This window comes from Carcharodon carcharias, chromosome 19, assembly GCF_017639515.1.
Source record: "Carcharodon carcharias isolate sCarCar2 chromosome 19, sCarCar2.pri, whole genome shotgun sequence".
Taxonomy (NCBI): Eukaryota; Metazoa; Chordata; class Chondrichthyes; order Lamniformes; family Lamnidae; genus Carcharodon; species Carcharodon carcharias.
In genome coordinates, this window is record NC_054485.1 from 73528115 (window position 1) to 73547060 (window position 18946).

Below are 18946 nucleotides of genomic sequence, written 5' to 3' on the forward strand. Positions count from 1 at the left end.
AATTTATAATAATTATTTCACATAATATCCACACTAATGTTCAGGTAGTCTGACTATCCTGTGGGGAATCAGGTGTGGAAATGCTCCTTATGCTGTGTGAGAAGATCCAGCTGAGAGAGCTGTTTACTGGGTGCTTTGTGCTGAACTGTTTGACTGGAGCTGTGTGTTGGATATTGAGTGTGTTTATTGGAAGCATTTCCCTTCTGATTTACAGGCTGAGTTTTGTTGATGGGTCATTACTGAATATGAGAAGGTGAAGTATAATTATCTGGGAGGTGTAGAGCATCTGTGGATTCTAAATAATTTCTTATTGCTTAGTTGTGTGTGTGTGTGTTGGGAGCTGCTTATTATCCTGTAGACTGTGAATGGTCAGTTCTGTCTGTGTTTTGGGATTTGTATGTTTCCTGTCTTTTCAAATCCCTCCAAGACCTTCCACCACCCCCTATCTCTGTAACCTCCTCAGAAAAGAAAAGGCTGGCGTTTATATAGATCCTTTCACAACCACCAGATGCCCCAAAATGTTTTACAGCCATTGAAGTACTTTTGAAGTGTGGTTGCTGTTGTAATGTGGGATGCCTGGCAGCCAATGTGCGCACAGCAAGCTCCCAAATTTTGTTAACGCATTTACAAAGTGCCTTGGGGCATTAGACAATGTTAAAGGTGCTATATAGATGCAAGTTGTTGTTTTGTTGTTGTGTAAAATGTAAAAGTGACCAGGCGTTCAGTAGGAGCATGGTTCACTATCCTACTGGCCCTCGCCGTGAAGCAGTCTCCAGTAGTGAGGGGGCAGACTCATTACAAATGGAGATAGGGTTATAACCTCTATCTGGCAGCAGGTCAGGGTAGGAATGGCTGCACTCGAGTTCAAATTCAGTGTGTCAAGGAGCACTGAAGGATGCACCTTCAGGCTGTAGACCCCTCCCTGCATGGACCGGGTGTGGGGTGGGTTTGAGGGAAGCTCCTGATCACCAGGGAAGTGGTACTGAGCCAATTTTTGCAGCTGCTGGCTAATAAGTCCCCAGTTCCCGATGCACTTCATCCTAAAGCCTCAAGAGAAGTGGCTAGTGAGATGGTTGACGTGTTGGTTTTAATTTTCTAAAATTCCCTACGTCCAGAAAGGTTCCATTAGATTGGAAAATAATGAATGTAACTCCTTTATTCAAAAAGGGAGTCAGAAAGCAGGAACCTACAGGCTAGTTAGCTTAATATCTGTCATTGGAAAAATGTTAGAAGCTATTATTATATCAGGGCACTGAGAAAAATTCAAGGTAATCAGGAAGAGTCAACATGCTTTTGTGAAAGGGAAATCATGTTTAACCAATTTATTGGAGTTCTTTGAAGAAGTAACGTGCTGTAGATAAAGGGGAACTGGTGGACGTCCTGTACATAGATTTCCAGAAGGCATTTGATAAGGTGCCACATCAAAGGGGACTGCAGAAAACAAAAGCTCATGGTGTAGTGTGTAACATATGGCATGGATAGAAGATTGGCTAACTAACAGGAATCAGAGAGTAGGCATGAGCGAGTCATTTTCTGGTTGGCAAGATGTAATGAGTGGTCTGCCACAGGGATCAATGCTGGGGCCTCAACTTTTTACAATATATAGAAATCATTTGGATGAAGGCACCGAAGGTATGGTTGCTAAATTGGCTGATGACACAAAGATAGGTAGGAAAGTAAGTTGTGAAGAAGGCATAAGGAGGCTACATAGGGAAATAGTTAAGTGAGTGGGAAAAGATCTAACAAATGGAGTATAATGTGAGAAAACATAAAATTGTCCATTTTGGCAGGAAGAATAAAAAAGCATTTTATCTAAATGGTGAGAGATTACAGAGCTCTGAGATTCAGAGGGATCTCAGTGTCCTCGTGCATGAATCACAGAAGGTTAGAGTGCAGCTACAGCAGGTAATTAGGAAAGCTAACAGAATGTTATCATTTATTGCGAGAGAATTTGAATATAAAAGTAGGGAGGTTGTGCTTCAGTTACACAGGGCATTGGTGAAACCACATCTGGAGTACTGTGTGCAGTATTGGTCTCCTTATTTAAGGAAGGATATTAGTGCATTGGAAGCAGATTACTAGACTTATGCCTGGAATGGTCTTTTGAGGAAATGTTGGACAAGCTAGGCTTGTATGCTGTGGAGTTTAGAAGAGTAAGAGGTGATTTGATTGAAGTGTGTAAGATACTGAGGGTGAATGTGGAGAGAATGTTTCCTCCTGTGGGAGAATTTAGAACTAGGGGTCACTGTTTCAAAATAAGTGGGCACCCAGTTAAGACAGAGATGAGGAGAATTTTTTTCTCTGAGGATCATGAGTTTTTGGAACTTTGAGCTGTACCTCAAAAGGAAGAGAGTCTTTGAATATTTTTTAAGGCAGAGGTAGATAGATTCTTGATAAGCAAGGGGGTGAAAGGTTATCGGGAGTAGGTGGGAATGTGGAGTTGAGGTTACAATCAGATCAGTCATGACCTTACTGAATGGTGGGGCAGGCTTAAAGGGCCGAATGGCCTCCTCCTGCTCCTAACGCATATGTTCATATATGTCTCAGCCCAGATAGGCGGCAGTGGACAGAGAGACAAGTGGCAGAGAGGGAGCCAATGCTGTTCCTGACATGACTACCGACTGGTTTGATGATAATCATGGAATGAGGGCTGTGCCGGGCTGTGAGATTGTGGTGGAATACAATCCTGCTGCTGCTGATGGCTCACTGCACCTCATGGTTACCCAGTTTTGGGATCTCTCCATCTACTTCCCTGGTGATGATTAACATGGTGAAGTACTCATTCATCAGTTGGGAGGGGAGTGGTAGTTTTCCTTGAACTTCTTTGACCTGAAGCCATGAGACTCCATGGAGTCAATATTGAGATTTCCCCACCTGCCAGTGGGATGGGACATACCCAGGGATGGTGATAGAGGAGCCTGGGTGTTTACAGATTGATATGATTCAGTCAGTATCACTGCTACTTGACCAGTCTGTGGGGCAGCTGTCCTCACTTGGGTACTTGTCCTCAGACCTTGGTAAGAGAGACTTTACAGATTTCACTGGGCTGAGATCACCTTAATCTTAATCTGACACAATGCCAGGATTGTCCAGATCTATATGATTTTCCTCTTATTATTGGACTTTGTGGTAATTGTTTATCATTGTTTGCGAGGCCATTTCAGAGGGCAGTTCAGAGTCAACCATGTTGTGTGGGACTGGAGTCACATGTAGGCCAGACCAGGCAGTTGTAGCAGGTTCCCTTCCCTGAAGAACAATATTCAAGTTTTTCAAACAACTTGAAAGTTTTCATGTTTCTTAAAAGAATTTATTTCACAAATTCCAAAATTTATCCAGTTTCTCAACATGAAGTGGTTGATGTGAATAGCAAAGATATCTTTAAGGGGAAATTTGATAAGCACTTGAGGGAGAAAGGAACAGAAGGATATGCTGATAGGGTGAGATGAAGAGGGTTGAGTGGAGGCTCATGCGAAGTAGAAACACCAGCATCGACCAACTGGGCCGAATGCCCTGTTTCTGTATTATAATTCTATGTATGTAACTTTCTGTGTTTGGATTTGAACTCTCAATCTCTGGATTGTTAATCCAGCACTAGAGCAATTTGGCTGTCATATGTGGAGACACATTTATTGAAATATCTTTTAATGCCTTCTTTAAAGATTTTACCTGAAGGCCTTGGTCTTTCCCAAAAGCCTGGGCTTGGATTTGATAGTTTTGCCCATGGCTGTGGCTGATAGCTGAATTTGGGATGTGCAGTCTGAGCGAGTGCAGTGTATCTAATTTCCCAGGATAAACCAGAACCCTTCAATCAGCTACACTGAAGCAATATTTTCCTTAGCTTCTAGCATTCCTGCCCAGTATGTTTTCTTCAAATAATTTAGGAAAACAAGGCAGAAGTTTCAGAATCTCCATTGAATTAACATTACTCCTGAGTGTTTTTTATATTAAGCACATACTCTAAGGGTAAAACAGGTCTTCACCAGCACGTCTGGAGCTCACAGTGAATTGAGAGCCCATTTTACACTCTGCCCGACTGTCTTTTCCATTGTCCTCATGGTGCCTGGGAAGATGGGGGACTGGGTGGAGGAAAGAAAATAGCCACATTGTCTGCTCCTGATCACTATCCAGTGTCTCTGCTGGAAACAGAGGGTGTGTGACAGTCAAGTGAGGAAAAAGAAAGGACTTGTATCTGATCCCCCACACAGGGGAAAAGCAGACTGACACTCACTGTGGAACAGTCTCCAAATGAGGAGTCAGTCCCTTCAGCAAAGGAAGAGAGGGAGTTGGAGAAAATCTTGTTTCCTATTCCTGTTGATCAGAAGGATTGCACCGTACTACACTAGAGAATACAAAGTGGATAGACACCGCAGATAGATCCTGACCATCACCCAAGGAAAACTGCACAACTGTGGGAAGACGTCCAGTCCCTTCACAGCATTGCTCTACACAGAGAAGGTTGGACAGTGAAACTATCATCTGGAAATCAGTTGGGTCAAGGGAGCTTTGACGTGTCATCAGATCTGAAACTGGTCAGTGGTGTGGAACCTTCCATCAGAACCAACCTTTCTGAAGGTTGGTGCAGCAGTCTGGGAAGAGTGTCCTGCAGTCAGTTCTTGTTGAAAATAACAAGAATGACACCACAAGATAGCACGAGAGAGCGGTGGAGAGATTAGAACCAGTGCGAGTGCTGGCAGGCTTCAAAAAGTGACATCAGCACAAAGATGAGAGCTGATTGGTGAATAGTTGATGTATTTTTCTCCAGTTTCTTTCTCCAGTTTAAAATAGACTAAGCTAAGGAAAGATAAGAGTTCTAATTTCTATTCAAGTTCATAAATAATTTAACTTTTTTCTATTGTATTTAACTTAAAGTAAGGGGTTTTTTTCAACTAGAGACATGGCAGGGTAGCTTAGTCCCATGTTATGTACCGCCTGCAAGATGTGGGAAGTCCTTGACACTTCTTGCATTCTGATCGACCATATGTGCAGGAAATGCCACCAGCTACATCTACTTGAGCTCCGAGTTTCGGAGCTTGAGCGGCAGCTGGACGCACTGAGGTACATCCGTGAGGCTGAGAGTTTCGTGGATAGCACATTTTTAGTCGTGGTCACCCCCCCACAGCTGACAGAAGTGCAGACAGAGAGGGAATGGGTGACCATCAGTCAGATGAAAGGTGTCAAGCAGGTAGTCAGGAAATCCCCAGGGTGCATCTCGCTCGAGAACCGTTTTTCTGTGTTGGAAAACGATGAGAGTGACAGTTCCTCTGGGGAGTGCAGCCACGCTCATGGCACTGTGAGTGGCTCAGTTGCACGGGGGTGGGGGGGGGGGGGAGGAAACAGAGGGGAAGAGCAATAGTGGTAGGAGACTTGATAGAAAGGGGAACAGACAGGCATTTCTGCGGCCATAAATGTGACTCCAGGATGGTATGTTGCCTCCCTGATGCCCAGGTTAAGGATGTCACTGAACAGCTGCAGGGCATTCTAAGGGGGGAGGGCAAACAAACAGATATCGTGCTATAGATTGGTACTAGCAATGTAGGTAGAAAGAGGGATGAGGTCCTGCATGCAAAATTTAGGGAGCTAGGAAGCAGATTAAAAAACAGGACCTCAAAGGTAGTAATCTCTGGATTACTTCTGATGCTATGTGCGAGTGAGTATAGGAATAGGAAGTTAGTCCAGATGAATGCATGACTGGAGAGATGGTGCAGGAGGTAGGGCTTTAGATTTCTGGGACATTGGGACCATTTCTGGGGGTGGTGGGACCTGTACAAGGCGGACGGGTTGCACCTGAACTGGAATGGGACCAACATCTTTACGGGGAGATTTGCTAGTGCTGTTGGGGAGGGTTGAAACTATCTTGGCAGAGGGGTGGGATCCTGAGAGGAGGTTCAGCAGGGGAAGATGCACAGCCAAAATTAGAAGAGAGAGCAAGTGAATCTGGAAGGTGGAGAAATTATAGGCCAGTTAAGGCACAAGAGAGTTTGGCAAGGTTGGATGGTATTTATTTTACTGCAAGGAGTCTGACAAATAAGGCAGATGAGTTGAGGGCACAAATTAATACATAGAAGTATGATGTCATTGCTGTCACAGAGACATGGTTGAGAGAGAGGAGCAGGATTGGCAGCTCAATATTCCAGGATACAGAGTCTTCAGGCGAGACAGGAAAGGAGATATCCCAATATTGATCAAGGAATCAATTACAGCAGTAAGGAGGGATTACATCTTAAAAGGCTCCTCAAATGAAGCCAGATGGGTAGGACTTAAAAACAAAAAATGAGCAATCACATTGCTGGGAGTGTACTATAGGCCCCCAAACAATCAGAGAGAAATAGAAGAGCAGATATATAGGCAAATTTCAGAGAAGTATAAAAATAGTAGGATAGTAATAGTGGGGGATTTCAACTTCCCCGACATTAACTGGGTTAGTTATAGTGTGATAGGTTTGGAGGGAGCTGAATTCTTAAATTGCATCCAGGAGAGCTTTTTAAGCCAGTACGTAGAAGGTCCTACAAGAGAGGGGACAGTCCTGGACTTAATTTTAGGGAATGAAGCCGGGAAAATGGTAGAGGTATCAGTGGGGGAGCATTTTGCAGATAGTGATCATAACTCCATTAGATTCAAGGTTGTTATGGAAAAGGACAAGGATGGGCCAGAAATCAGAGTTCTAATTTGGGGGAAGGCTGATTTTAATAAGATCAGATATGATTTGGCCAGAGTGGACTGGGAGCAACTACTTTTAGGTAAATCTGCATCAGAGCAGTGGGACTCATTCAAGAAGGAAATAGGGAGAGTACAGGGCCAACATATTCCAGTAAAGATAAAGAGTGGGACCAACAGATCCAGGAAACCCTGGATGTCGAGGGATATACAGGATTGGATAAAGAGCAAATGGGAGGCTTATGGCAGATACCAGAGGCTCAAAACAGCGGGAACCCTAGAGGAGTATAGAATGTGTAGGGGGGAACTTAAAAAGGAAATTAGGAGAGCAAAGAGGGGGCATGAAAAACATTGGCAGGTAAAATAAAGGAAAATCCAAATTTATTTTACAAGTACATTAAGAGTAAGAGGATAACTAGGGAAAGAGTAGGGCCCATTAAGGACCATAGTGGTAATTTGTGTGTGGAGCCGGAAGACGTAGGTGGGGTTCTAAATGAATACTTTTGTTGGTGTTCACAAGTGAAAGGGAAGATGTGGGTATGGAAATCAGGCAGAAGGACTGTGATATAATTAAAGAAATTAGCATAGAAAGGGAGGAGGTTCTAAGTGGTCTGGCAAGCTTAAAAGTAGCTAAATCTGGATTAAATGTATCCCAGGCTGCTGAGTGAGGCAAGGGAGGAGATAGGGGTGCTGGCAATAATTTTCAACACCCCTCTGGCCACAGGAGAGGTGCCAGAGGACTGGAGGACAGCCAATGTGGTAACGTTATTCAAGAAGAGAGGAAGGGATAAACCAGGGAACTGCAAGCCAGTCAGTCTAACCTCAGTGGCGGAGAAAGTATTGGAAGCAATTCTGAGGGACAGAATTAATCTACATTTGGAGAGGCAGGGATTAATCAAGGACAGTCAGCATGGTTTTGTTAAGGGGAGGTCATGTCTGACAAATTTGATTGAATTTTTCGAAGAGGTGACCAGGTGTGTAGATGAGGGCAATGCATTTGATGTTGTCTACTTGGACTTCAGCAAGGCTTTTGATAAGGTCCTGCATGGGAGACTGATAACGAAGGTAAGAGCCCATGACATCCAAGGCAGTTTGGTAAATTGGATCCAGAATTGGCTGAGTGGCAGGAACCAGAGGGTGCTAGTCGAGGGGTGTTTTTGTGACTGGATGCCAGTGTCCAGTGGGGTTCCACAGGGATCGGTGTTGGGTCCCTTGCTGTTTGTGGTACATACAAACGATTTAGACTTGAATGTAGGAGGGTTGATCAGTAAGTTTGCGGGTGACATGAAAATTGGTGGGGTGTAAATAGGAAGGAGGATAGCTTTAGATTACAGGAGGATATGGACGGTCAGATGGGCTGATCAGTGGCAAGTGGAATTTAATCTGGATAAATGTGAGGTGATGCGCTTGGGCAGGACAAACAAGGCACGGGAATACATGATGAATTGTCGGACTCTGGGAAATACCAAGGATCAGAGGTAGTGGGACAGCTGGATAAGGTGGTTAAGAAGGCAAATGGGATAATTGCCTTTATTAGCTGAGGCATAGAATATAAGAGCAGGGAGGTTATGCTGGAACTGTATAAAATGCTGGTTAGGCCGCAGCTAGAGTATTGCATGCAGTTCTGGAATCCGCATTATAGGAAGGATGTGATTGCACTAGAGAGAGTGCAGAGGAGATTTACCAGGATGTTGCCTGGCTGGAGAGTTTTAGTTATGAGGAGAGATTGGATAGACTGGGGTCATTTTCCTTGGAGCAGAGGAGAGTGAGGGGGGACATGATTGAGGTGTATAAAATTATGAGGGGCATAGATAGGGTAGACAGGAAGGAACTTTTCCCCTTGGTGGAGGGATCAATAACCAGGGGGCATAGATTTAAGGTAAGGAGCAGGAGGTTTAGAGGAGATGAGGGGAAGAATTTTTTCACCCAGAGGATGGTGGGAATCTGGAACTCACTGTCTGAAAGGGTGGTAGAGGCAGAAACCCTCATAACATTTAAGAAGTATTTGGATGTGCACTTGTGACGCCATGGCATACAAGGCAATGGGTCTAATGCTGGAAAATCGGATTAGAATAGTTAGGTACTTGTTTGACTGGCGCAGACTCGATGGGCTAAAAGGCCTTTTTCTGTGCTGAAGATCTCTATGACTCTATGAGCTTTGGCTGTGGGCTATCAGTCAGGGTGAGGCTGGGAAGAAGTGTGAGTGGGCTCCAAGTGTGGTGAGAGCTTCTATCATTCATTGAGCCTCATAATCACTGACTCATTTCTACAGGTGAGAGGCTGTTCAAGTGTGAGGTGTGTGAGGAGGGCTCCACAGGTTCTCATGAACACACAAGGTGCATCTGTAACAACCTCTATTAAGACAAGGGAGCCAATGGAAGAGAAAAGATTCAAGTCTGAGGCTTGTGATAAAGCTTTTGTGACATCTTCAAGACTCCTGACATGCCAGAGAATTTACCTGGGATCGAAACCCTTCAGGTGTGAAGTTTGTGAAGTGACTTTCACCAAGTCCTCCAATCTCCTGAGACACCAGAGGATTCACACAGGGGAGCAACCATTCACATGTGAGGTGTGTGACTAATGATTCTCACAGTCATCCAACTTCCTCAACAACCAACGCATTCACAGTGGGGAGAAACCATTCACATGCAAGGTATGTGACAAATCATTCTCGCGATTATCGGACCTGTGTGTCCACCAATGCATTCACACCGGGGAGAAACTATTCACATGCGAGGTATGCAACAAATCATTTTCAGAATCCTTGGCTGTCCGGGAACACCAACGCATTCACACAGGGGAGAAACTGTTCAGATGTGAGGTGTGCAACAAATCATTCACGCATTTATTGACCCTCCGCACACACTAACGCATTCACACAGGAGAGAAACCATTCCAATATGTGACAAATCATTCTCACAGTTAGCGAAACTCCTGCTCCACCTGACAGTCCACGCTGGGGTGAAACTGTTCCCATGTGAAATGTGTGCAAATCATTCGAACCCTCCACGTATATCAACACATTCACACACAAATGACAGTTCAAGTGTGAGGTATCCGACAAAACCTTCACAAAGTTATCGAAACTCCTGGTCCATCAGACAGTCCACACAGCAGAGAAACCATTGAAGTGTGAGATGTGCAACAAATCATTCTTACAGTCATTAAAACTCCAGCTCCATCAGAGGTTCCACACAAGGAGTAACAATTCAAGTGTGAGGTTTGTGATAAAGCTTTCTTGACATCTTTGGTGTGAGATATCGGTGTGAGTTCTGTCAGAAATCCTTCACACAATTGTTAGTGAACTCACACTGGATCTACCTAGCCAGGTTCTAGCCAATCTGTCATTGGAGTGTGAATGTCTACATTATCTCACTGCAAAGGATGTTCATTGCTCTTGGGGCACAGAACAAGAAACAGCATTCTCTCGCATCAAACAACTCGTGATGACAGCGCCAGTGCTGAGGTACTGTGATATCAATGATGAAGTCATCCTGCAGTGAGATGCCAGTGAAACAGGACTTGGAGCAACCCTCATGCAGCGAGGACAACCAGTGGTGTTTGCATCCAGAGCATTAATACAACTTGAATAATGCTATGCTCCATCAGTCTACTCTCAATTATCAGCAAATTGATGGAACAATGTTGACAATGCTATCAAGCAACACTTAGTCAGCAATAATCTGCTCATGCTCAGTTTGGGTTCCGTCAGGGCCACTCAGCTCCTGACCTAGTTACAGTCTTAGTTCAAACAATGACAAAACAGCTGAACTCCAGAGGTGAGGTGAGAGTGACTGTCCTTGACATCAAGGCTACATTTGACTGAGTGTGGCATCAAGGACCCCGAGCAAAACCTGAGTCAATGGGAATCAGGGGGAAAATCTTCCACTGGTTGGAGTCATACCTAGCAGAAAGGAAGATGGTTGTGGTTGATTGAGGTCAATCATCTCAATTCCAGGACATCACTGCAGGAGTTCCTCAGGGTAGTGTCCTAGGCTCAACCATCTTCAGCTGCTTCATCAATGACCTTCCTTCCATCATAAGGTCAGAAGTGGGGATGTTCGCTGATGATTGCACAATGTCCGACACCATTCGCGGCTCCTCAGATGCTGAAGCAGTTCATGTCCAAATGCAGCAAGACCTGGACAACATTCAAGCTTGAGCTGATAAGTGCCAAGTAACATTCGTGCCACATAAGTGCCAGGCAATGACCATCTGCAACAAGAGGGGATCCAACCATTACCCCTTGACATTCAATGGCTTTACGATTGCTGAATCCCCCACTATCAACACCTTGGGGGTTACCATTGACCAGAATCTGAACTAGACTAGCCATATAAATACTGTGGCTGCAAGAGCAGGTTATGGTCTGAGAATTCTAGGGTAAGTAACTCGCCTCCTTACTCTCCAAAGCTGGTCCATCATCTACAAGGCACAAGTCAGGAATGTGATGGAATTTTCTCCACTTGCCTGGATGAGTGCAGCTCCATCAACAGCCAAACAGCTTGACACCAACCAGGACAAAGCAGCCCACTTGATTGATACCCCATCGACCATGTCCAATGTCCATTCCATGCACCACCGACGCACAGAAGCAGCAGTGTGTACCATCTAGAAGATGCATTGCAGCAACTCACCAAGGCTCCTTAGACAGCACCTTCCAAACCTGCGATCTCTACCACCTAGAAGAACAAGGGTAGCAGATACATGGGAACACCACCACCTGCAAATTCCCCTCCAAGCCACTCACCATCCTCACTTGGAAATATATCGCCATTCCTTCACTGTCGCTGGATCAAAATCCTGGAACTCTCTCCCTAACAGTACTGTGGATGTACCTACACCACATGCATTGCAGCGTTTCAAGAAGGCAGTTCACCACCATCTTCTCAAGGGCAATTAGGAATGGGCAATAAAAGCGCTCTCAAGGCCAGTGACACCCACATCCTGTGAAAGAATTTTAAAAATTGAGAAAGGCTGCCTGATTTTTGCCTTCCCTTGTGAGCATTTCAACCAGTACCTGTTTGGGAGAGAGAAAGTGATGGTGCAGTCTGACCACAAGCTACTTCAAAGCATCTTTTTCAAACCACTTCTATCTGCTCCAAAATACTTGCAAAGGATGTTACTTCATTTTCAGAGATATTTGGAAGTGAAACCAGAACACTTTAAAGATTGTATGTGCAATTCATTTGTGGGACAGACAAAATTGGAACAAACTAGAAAGAACAAAGAATTTTTTTTGTTCATTGTGATCATTTCCTTTATTGATTATCTATGTGGAGAGACATACAAACAAAAAGGGAAATGTTTGGATAAATCCCTTTTTACTCTGTGGCTTCCCATATTAATGTGACCTCTGAGGTTATCATTTGTAAATAAAGATTTGAAGGCAGTAACCATTTTACACACCACATGGAACATTGTTTAAATTATTTGGCTCCAAATATGAAGCTTGGGAAAATGACCAGTGAAACTGAGGTGACTTTGAGCAGCAGATCAGGTGAGGATTAAACTTGTCATTGCCCCACCTGAATAAAACCTCACTTATTGCAGCTGCTGTCTCAGTTCCACCTGGTAAATGTTTGACAGAGATTTCTAGTGTAGGAATAGCATTCTTCATCCTTGGAGGCTTTCAGACTGACAATATCAGTGTGGGATGTGTAGCCTTGGATGTGTTCGACAGCAGATCAGAAGAGGAGGACCCACAGCATCCAAGGCAGCGATGACTTGCAGTGGTGGGATCAGTACACGCACAAGAGAGAGGGAGACTGGAGAAAGGGATAATTTCCTCCTGGTTCTCTTCCTCTCTCTCTTTCTGTAGATCATTTTGAGGGTGGTTAGAATTAGTTTTGAATTTTCTGGAATCAGGTTTTATTAAAATCATTAAAGCCAAGAGTGTTGAATGAATTAATAAAGCAAGGTCAAGGAAGCCCTTTTGAGACACAGGATAGTGGCTTCTTCAGCCATTTTGTATCCTACATTATTGTGTCACTGTCTTAAAATTAATTCAAAGCATTGCATAAGCCTTGATTGTTTTATGTATTTAATAAGTTATTAGCAAACTATGTAATTGATTTGATTGATGTATTTTTAGTTATCCATATAATAATCAAACAACAGGAGTGATTAATTGATTTTGAGGAATGTAAGTTTTAAACTCTCAATTTTGCAAATGCGAGCAGTTTTCAGTTAAAGTATGAGGAGGACATTGCAAGAAAACCCCATGAGGAAGGAACACCAAGATACTGAGGTATCTAGTCCTAATGAAAAGGGCTTTGTTCAAAATCATATTAAACCTGGTAGAGTAAAGACGCCATTGTTCTTTATGGATGATACATTGCCATCCTTTTGAACTGGGTGTTATCAACTGGAAGATGTAATTAAAAACCAATTAAATCAGCTCAGTGACAGTCAGGTCCAATGGCCTGGCCAGTCATGGCCTGACAGTCACTGGGGTGAGAATCAGAAAAGAATAGAAGTATGAAGTTTTGCAAAGTTGGAGGGGTTCCAAGAGAAAGACTGAGGATTTAAGAAGGCATGAAAAGACATTTCAATAAATGTGTCTCCAGGTATGGCAGCCAAATTGCTATGGTGCTGGATTAACAATCCAGAGATAGAGAGTTCAGATCCAACCAGGGAAAGTTACGTACATAGAATTACAGTGCAGAAAAAGGCCATGCAGCCAAATTGGCCCATGCTGGTGTTTATGCTTCACATGAATCTCCTCTCACCCCTCTTCATCTCACCCTATCAGCGTATCCTTCTGTTCCTTTCTTGCTCATGTGCTTATCTAGTTTCTCCTTAAAGATATCTATGCTACTCCCCTCAAGTGTGGTGCACTACAACCTTTATTAATATTTGAAGTTTATTCAAAGTCCAATGTGCCTTCTGTTTAATTCCTGTCAACTTCAGTCAGAGGGAGCTAGCTTCAAGGACACGTAACTGGGTTATGAGTCCTGCTCAACCTCTGAATAAAAGATTGAAACCAACCAGAATTATTACCTTCACCTTGACATTTTTTACAATTATTTCTTAAATAGATTGTAATTTCCTGGATATTATAAGGGCCGGGGTGAAACTCTTGAGTAAATGTTCTCGCCAACTGCAGTAGGGCTCTTGACACTTGAATACAGAACTTGAAATGAAGATGATTAAAGACTTAAGCACACACAAATTTATTCTAAGAAGAAAGCATGGAACTGTGATCACTATATAAATAGTATAAATCCTGAAGAGAACAATTAGCTAGTTGTTATTTCTTTAGGAGATTCTGACGTTTAGACTTTACTTTTTATAGCATTTCAAAAGAAAGTCAGGATATCCGCCAAACATTAAAGTAATATTACCTTAATCCCCGCATATATGAGATTCACTTGGTTTAGAACAGGTCAGAAGTCAATCTACAAGAATCTAATGAATCTGAAAAATTGGGTTTGGGTTGAAATATTTATAATGAATTTTGCAGTTGTATAATTGATGTTCATTGCATCAATAATAGACCCCCTCTAATTAACATCCCATATCTGGTGAAAAGACTACCTATTATAATCAGGGTGCCCACTCAGTTTCTAGGAAATGTTATTTTGAATTAATTTGTGAAAACAAGACTTTATGTAACAATCATGTTAGTCAATGTTGCTTTGTCAGGCTAGTGTCCAGCAAGATAATAAGACTTGAGGCCGAGCATTATTTTATCTGACTGTGGTTTCAATTATCAGGGATAGCATTGTACTAGTGTAATGACAAGAACCATAGGATTATAGGTGTGTGTATTTCTTTTTGGTGAATTCACATTGTTGTGAAGGGAGTTAACCTTCCTGTTTTGGCAAACTAGTTTGGACTCCTGTTAAGATATGTTTTACTGTGAGTTTACCCAAAGTAACTGCTAATCTCATACTCCTGGATTAATTCCATCTCATTTGACTCTTATTCCTTCACACAACCACTCCTGTTGTGAAACTGAATTTAACAAATGTTCGAATTTGTGGAATAAAATCAAAATAACATGAAAATCCAAATATCCTTCAGGGAAGGGAAACGGTTATAACTGCCTGGCCACAGGAGAGAGAGAGGGAACACAGGAGAGCGCGAGGGGACACAAGAGACAGGGTGTCATGCTATGACTCTGGGAGTGACTCTGTTTTTGGGGTTTAAGCTGCACTTGGGGAGTGACCCAGGGACTGGGGGAGAGTCTATAACTGAGAGATTGACACTGTGACTGGGGGGAGTGACTTGAGGAGTCATCCCTCACCCCTCACCAGATCTCTCTGCCTGATGCCACCTCCCTTGCCTGACCCCTCGCTCTGCCCCTCACCCCTCACCTCTTGCTTGACCTCATGTCCCTTTCCAGGATTTGGGAGGCAACACCACAAGAGGATTTTGGAGAGGAAAGGGAGGTTGGAGATGGGATGGTAGTTTGCAAGGTCAAGGGTTGGTTTTTTTTTGAGGAGTGGGTGATAACAGCAGATTTAAAGGAGAGAGAAAGCATTTGAGGAGGGAGAACCATGAGCAATGTCAGCTAACATGGGGACCAGGAGGGGAAGTTGGGTGATCAGTTTAGTGAGAATAGGATCGAGCGAAACGGAGTTGGGTCTCATGGACAAGATGAGTTCAGAGGGGGTATGAGGGGAGATAGAAAAGAAACTAAGAAAGATATGAGTTCAGGGCTCGGGCAGGGAAAGCATTAATGGAAGTTTGTCCAGGTGGACTAGTGGAAGGGAGGGAAGTGGCAGAGGCAGCTGATGTGATTATTTCAATCTTATTTCCCTGAGTAGATAAGTCAATAACCGGGTAGCAGAGATTTAAAGTAATTGATGGAAGGATTAGAGGGGAGTTGAGGAGTAATTTTTTCACCAAGAGGGTGGTGAGGATCTGGAACTCACTGCCTGAAAGGGTGATAGAGGAAGAAACCCTCATCAATTTTAAAAAGACATTGGGATATGAACTCCTCCACATTTAAAATGGGGATGGAATAAATTCTCCACGTTGACACTGTCCCATCAAACACTCACTGAGAAGTACGCACGGGTTAGATACAGAGTCAACCTCCGTCTAAGCTGTCCCTGGAGCGTCGGATTAACCTGGCTCACTCACACACCCGGATAAGGATCAAGACTCACCTGCCTCAGTTACTTAGACACTCCTGAATGACTGATCTTAATTTCATCGGATGGTGTGCCTGGGAGGTGGACCCACGCTGACAGGGGGAGAGAGTCCTCCAGACACAAGGGAGCAGCAGTGAATTCGCCCTCAAAACGTCACAAGTAGCCTCAAAAAAGCAAAAACGGCATCGAAAAGTTCAAGAAAGGTTTAGGGTGTAATATGATTGGAGGAGCTGCAGCACAGAGAGACAGAATCTGTGATTGGAGGAGCCGGAGCACAGGTGAGTCAGAATCTGTGGTTGGAGGAGCTGGAGCACAGGTGAGTCAGAATCTGTGGTTGGAGGAGTTGGAGCACGGGAGATACAGAATCTGTGATTGAAAGAGTTGGAGCATAGGAGAGACAGAATCTGTGATTGGAGGAGCTGGAGTCCGGGAGAGACAGAATCTGTTTGGAGGAGCTGGAGTCCGGGAGAGACAGAATCTGTGTTTGGAGGAGCTGGAGCATGGGAGAGACAGAATCTGTGATTGAAGGAGCTGGAGCACGGGAGAGACAGAATCTGTGATTGGAGAATTAAAACCAAAAAATTTGCAAGTTGAAGAGAGAGAGAAAGAGACGGAAACATTTCTCTTTAGAGAGCAGAACCTCAGAGTTTGGAGTCAATGCATAGTTGACACTTTTCTCCCCTCCCTTTGGAATGATTATTTTTTAAAATCCTTTTTGAGTTGTGTGTTTTTTATTGATTGGGGGGGAAGGGGCTTTTCTGGCAGCAGCCGGTGAGGATGCACTGAGGTGGGTCTTTTAAAAATTATTTATAAATAATCACTCCCTTTCCCACCCAACCCCTCTCCCAGTTAGAACAGCCCTGCTACTTCTATAGAAAAGAAACAGAAAAGATGAGACTTGGGATCTCGGCACCGTCATCAGTGGATCTGGAGAAGGGAGGGAGGACAAGATGGTGGGGGATCCAATGCAGATAAAGCAGCTCCGGCTCCGACTGAGGGAGAGAGGGAATCTGAGAGGGGCAAAGGGAAAGGAAGAGAGAACGAATACGATAGGGAGGGAAAGGGAATGTGAAAATGAGTGAGGGACGGTAATGGAGTGGAGGAATATGAAGGTGGCGAGAGAGAGAATGTGAGAGAGAGGGACCAAGAGAGAGAAAAGGAATGTAGGAGGGAGGAAGAGAGTGAGCGAGCCAGTGTGTTTGTGAGATAGAGGGCAAGAAGAGACACCGAATAAGGTGGGGGGGGGGTGGCATTTCCGGGGGAAGACAGAGACAGAGGCAACTTTTCTGATCTGCTGTGAAACACACCCGAGGCTGCACATCTCACACTGATGCTGTCAGTTTGAAAGCCTCCAAGGATAAACAAGGCTATTCCCATACTAGAAATCTCTGTCAAACGTTTACCAGGTGGAACTGAGACAGCAGCTACAATAAGAGGTTTTATTCAGATGGGACAATGACAAGTTTAAATCCCCACCTGATCTGCTGCTTAAAGTCGCTTCCGTTTCACCGGTCAGTTTCCCAAACTTCAGGAAAGTCATGTTACTCCAGAAATATTTGGATTGGCTGTGAGAGACAAAAACAAAAACAGAATTACCTGGAAAAGCTCAGCAGGTCTGGCAGCATCAGCGGAGAAGAAAAGAGTTGACGTTTCGAGTCCTCATGACCCTTCGACAGAACTTGAGTTCAAGTCCAAGAAAGAGTTGAAATATAAGCTGGTTTAAGGTGTGTGTGTGGGGGGCGGAGAGAGAGAGAGAGAGAAGTGGAGTGGGGTGTGGTTGTAGGGACAAACAAGCAGTGATAGAAGCAGATCATCAAAAGCTGTCAACAACAATAGTACAAAAGAACACATAGGTGTTAAAGTTAAAGTTGGTGATATTATCTAAACGAATGTGCTAATTAAGAATGGATGGTAGGGCACTCAAGGTATAGCTCTAGTGGGGGTGGGGAGAGCATAAAAGATTTTTTTTAAAATTAAAAAAAATTTTTTTTAAAAAAAATAATGGAAATAGGTGGGAAAAGGAAAATCTTTATAATTTATCGGAAAAAAAAAGGGAAGGGGGAAACAGAAAGGGGGTGGGGATGGGGGAGGGAGCTCATGACCTAAAGTTGCTGAATTCAGTATTCAGTCCGGAAGGCTGTAAAGTGCCTAGTTGGAAGGTGAGGTGTTGTTCCTCCAGTTTGCATTGGGCTTCACTGGAACAATGCAGCAAGCCAAGGACAGACATGTGGGCAAGAGAGCAGGGTGGAGTGTTAAAATGGCAAGCGACAGGGAGGTTTGGGTCATTCTTGCGGACAGACCGCAGGTGTTCTGCAAAGCGGTCGCCCAGTTTACGTTTGGTCTCTCCAATGTAGAGGAGACCACATTGGGAGCAACGAATGCAGTAGACTAAGTTGGGGGAAATGCAAGTGAAATGCTGCTTCACTTGAAAGGAGTGTTTGGGTCCTTGGACGGTGAGGAGAGAGGAAGTGAAGGGGCAGGTGTTGCATCTTTTGCGTGGGCATGGGGTGGTGCCATAGGATGGGGTTGAGGAGTAGGGGGTGATGGAGGAGTGGACCAGGGTGTCCCGGAGGGAGCGATCCCTATGGAATGCCGATAGGGGGGGGTAAAGGGAAGATGTGTTTGGTGGTGGCAAGATGCTGGAGTTGGCGGAAATGGCGGAGGATGATCCTTTGAATACGGAGGCTGGTGGGGTGATAAGTGAGGACAAAGGGGATCCTATCATGTTTCTGGGAGGGAGGAGAAGGCGTGAGGGCGGATGCGCGGGAGATGGGCCGGACACGGTTGAGGGCCCTGTCAACGACCGTGGGTGGAAAACCTCGGTTAAGGAAGAAGGAGGACATGTCAGAGGAACTGTTTTTGAAGGTAGCATCATCGGAACAGATGCGACGGAGGCGAAGGAACTGAGAGAATGGGATGGAGTCCTTACAGGAAGAGGGGTGTGAGGAGCTGTAGTCGAGATAGCTGTGGGAGTCGGTGGGTTTGTAATGGATATTGGTGGACAGTCTATCACCAGAGATTGAGACAGAGAGGTCAAGGAAGGGAAGGGAAGTGTCAGAGATGGACCACGTGAAAATGATGGAGGGGTGGAGATTGGAAGCAAAATTAATAAATTTTTCCAAGTCCCGACGAGAGCATGAAGCGGCACCGAAGTAATCATCGATGTACCGGAGAAAGAGTTGTGGAAG

The 18946-nt window shown here is 44.3% G+C and overlaps 1 protein-coding gene across 1 annotated transcript in view; it reads left to right on the top strand.

The window, feature by feature from the left end:
• The first annotated feature begins 99 nt into the window (after positions 1-99).
• LOC121291937 (zinc finger protein 91-like) overlaps positions 100-18946 on the top strand; it is a 299051-nt gene continuing 280204 nt past the window's right edge. The window contains exon 1 of the mRNA XM_041213621.1: positions 100-253. The gene's annotated coding sequence lies outside the window, so the exon portion shown is untranslated. The remainder of the gene's footprint in view (positions 254-18946) is intronic.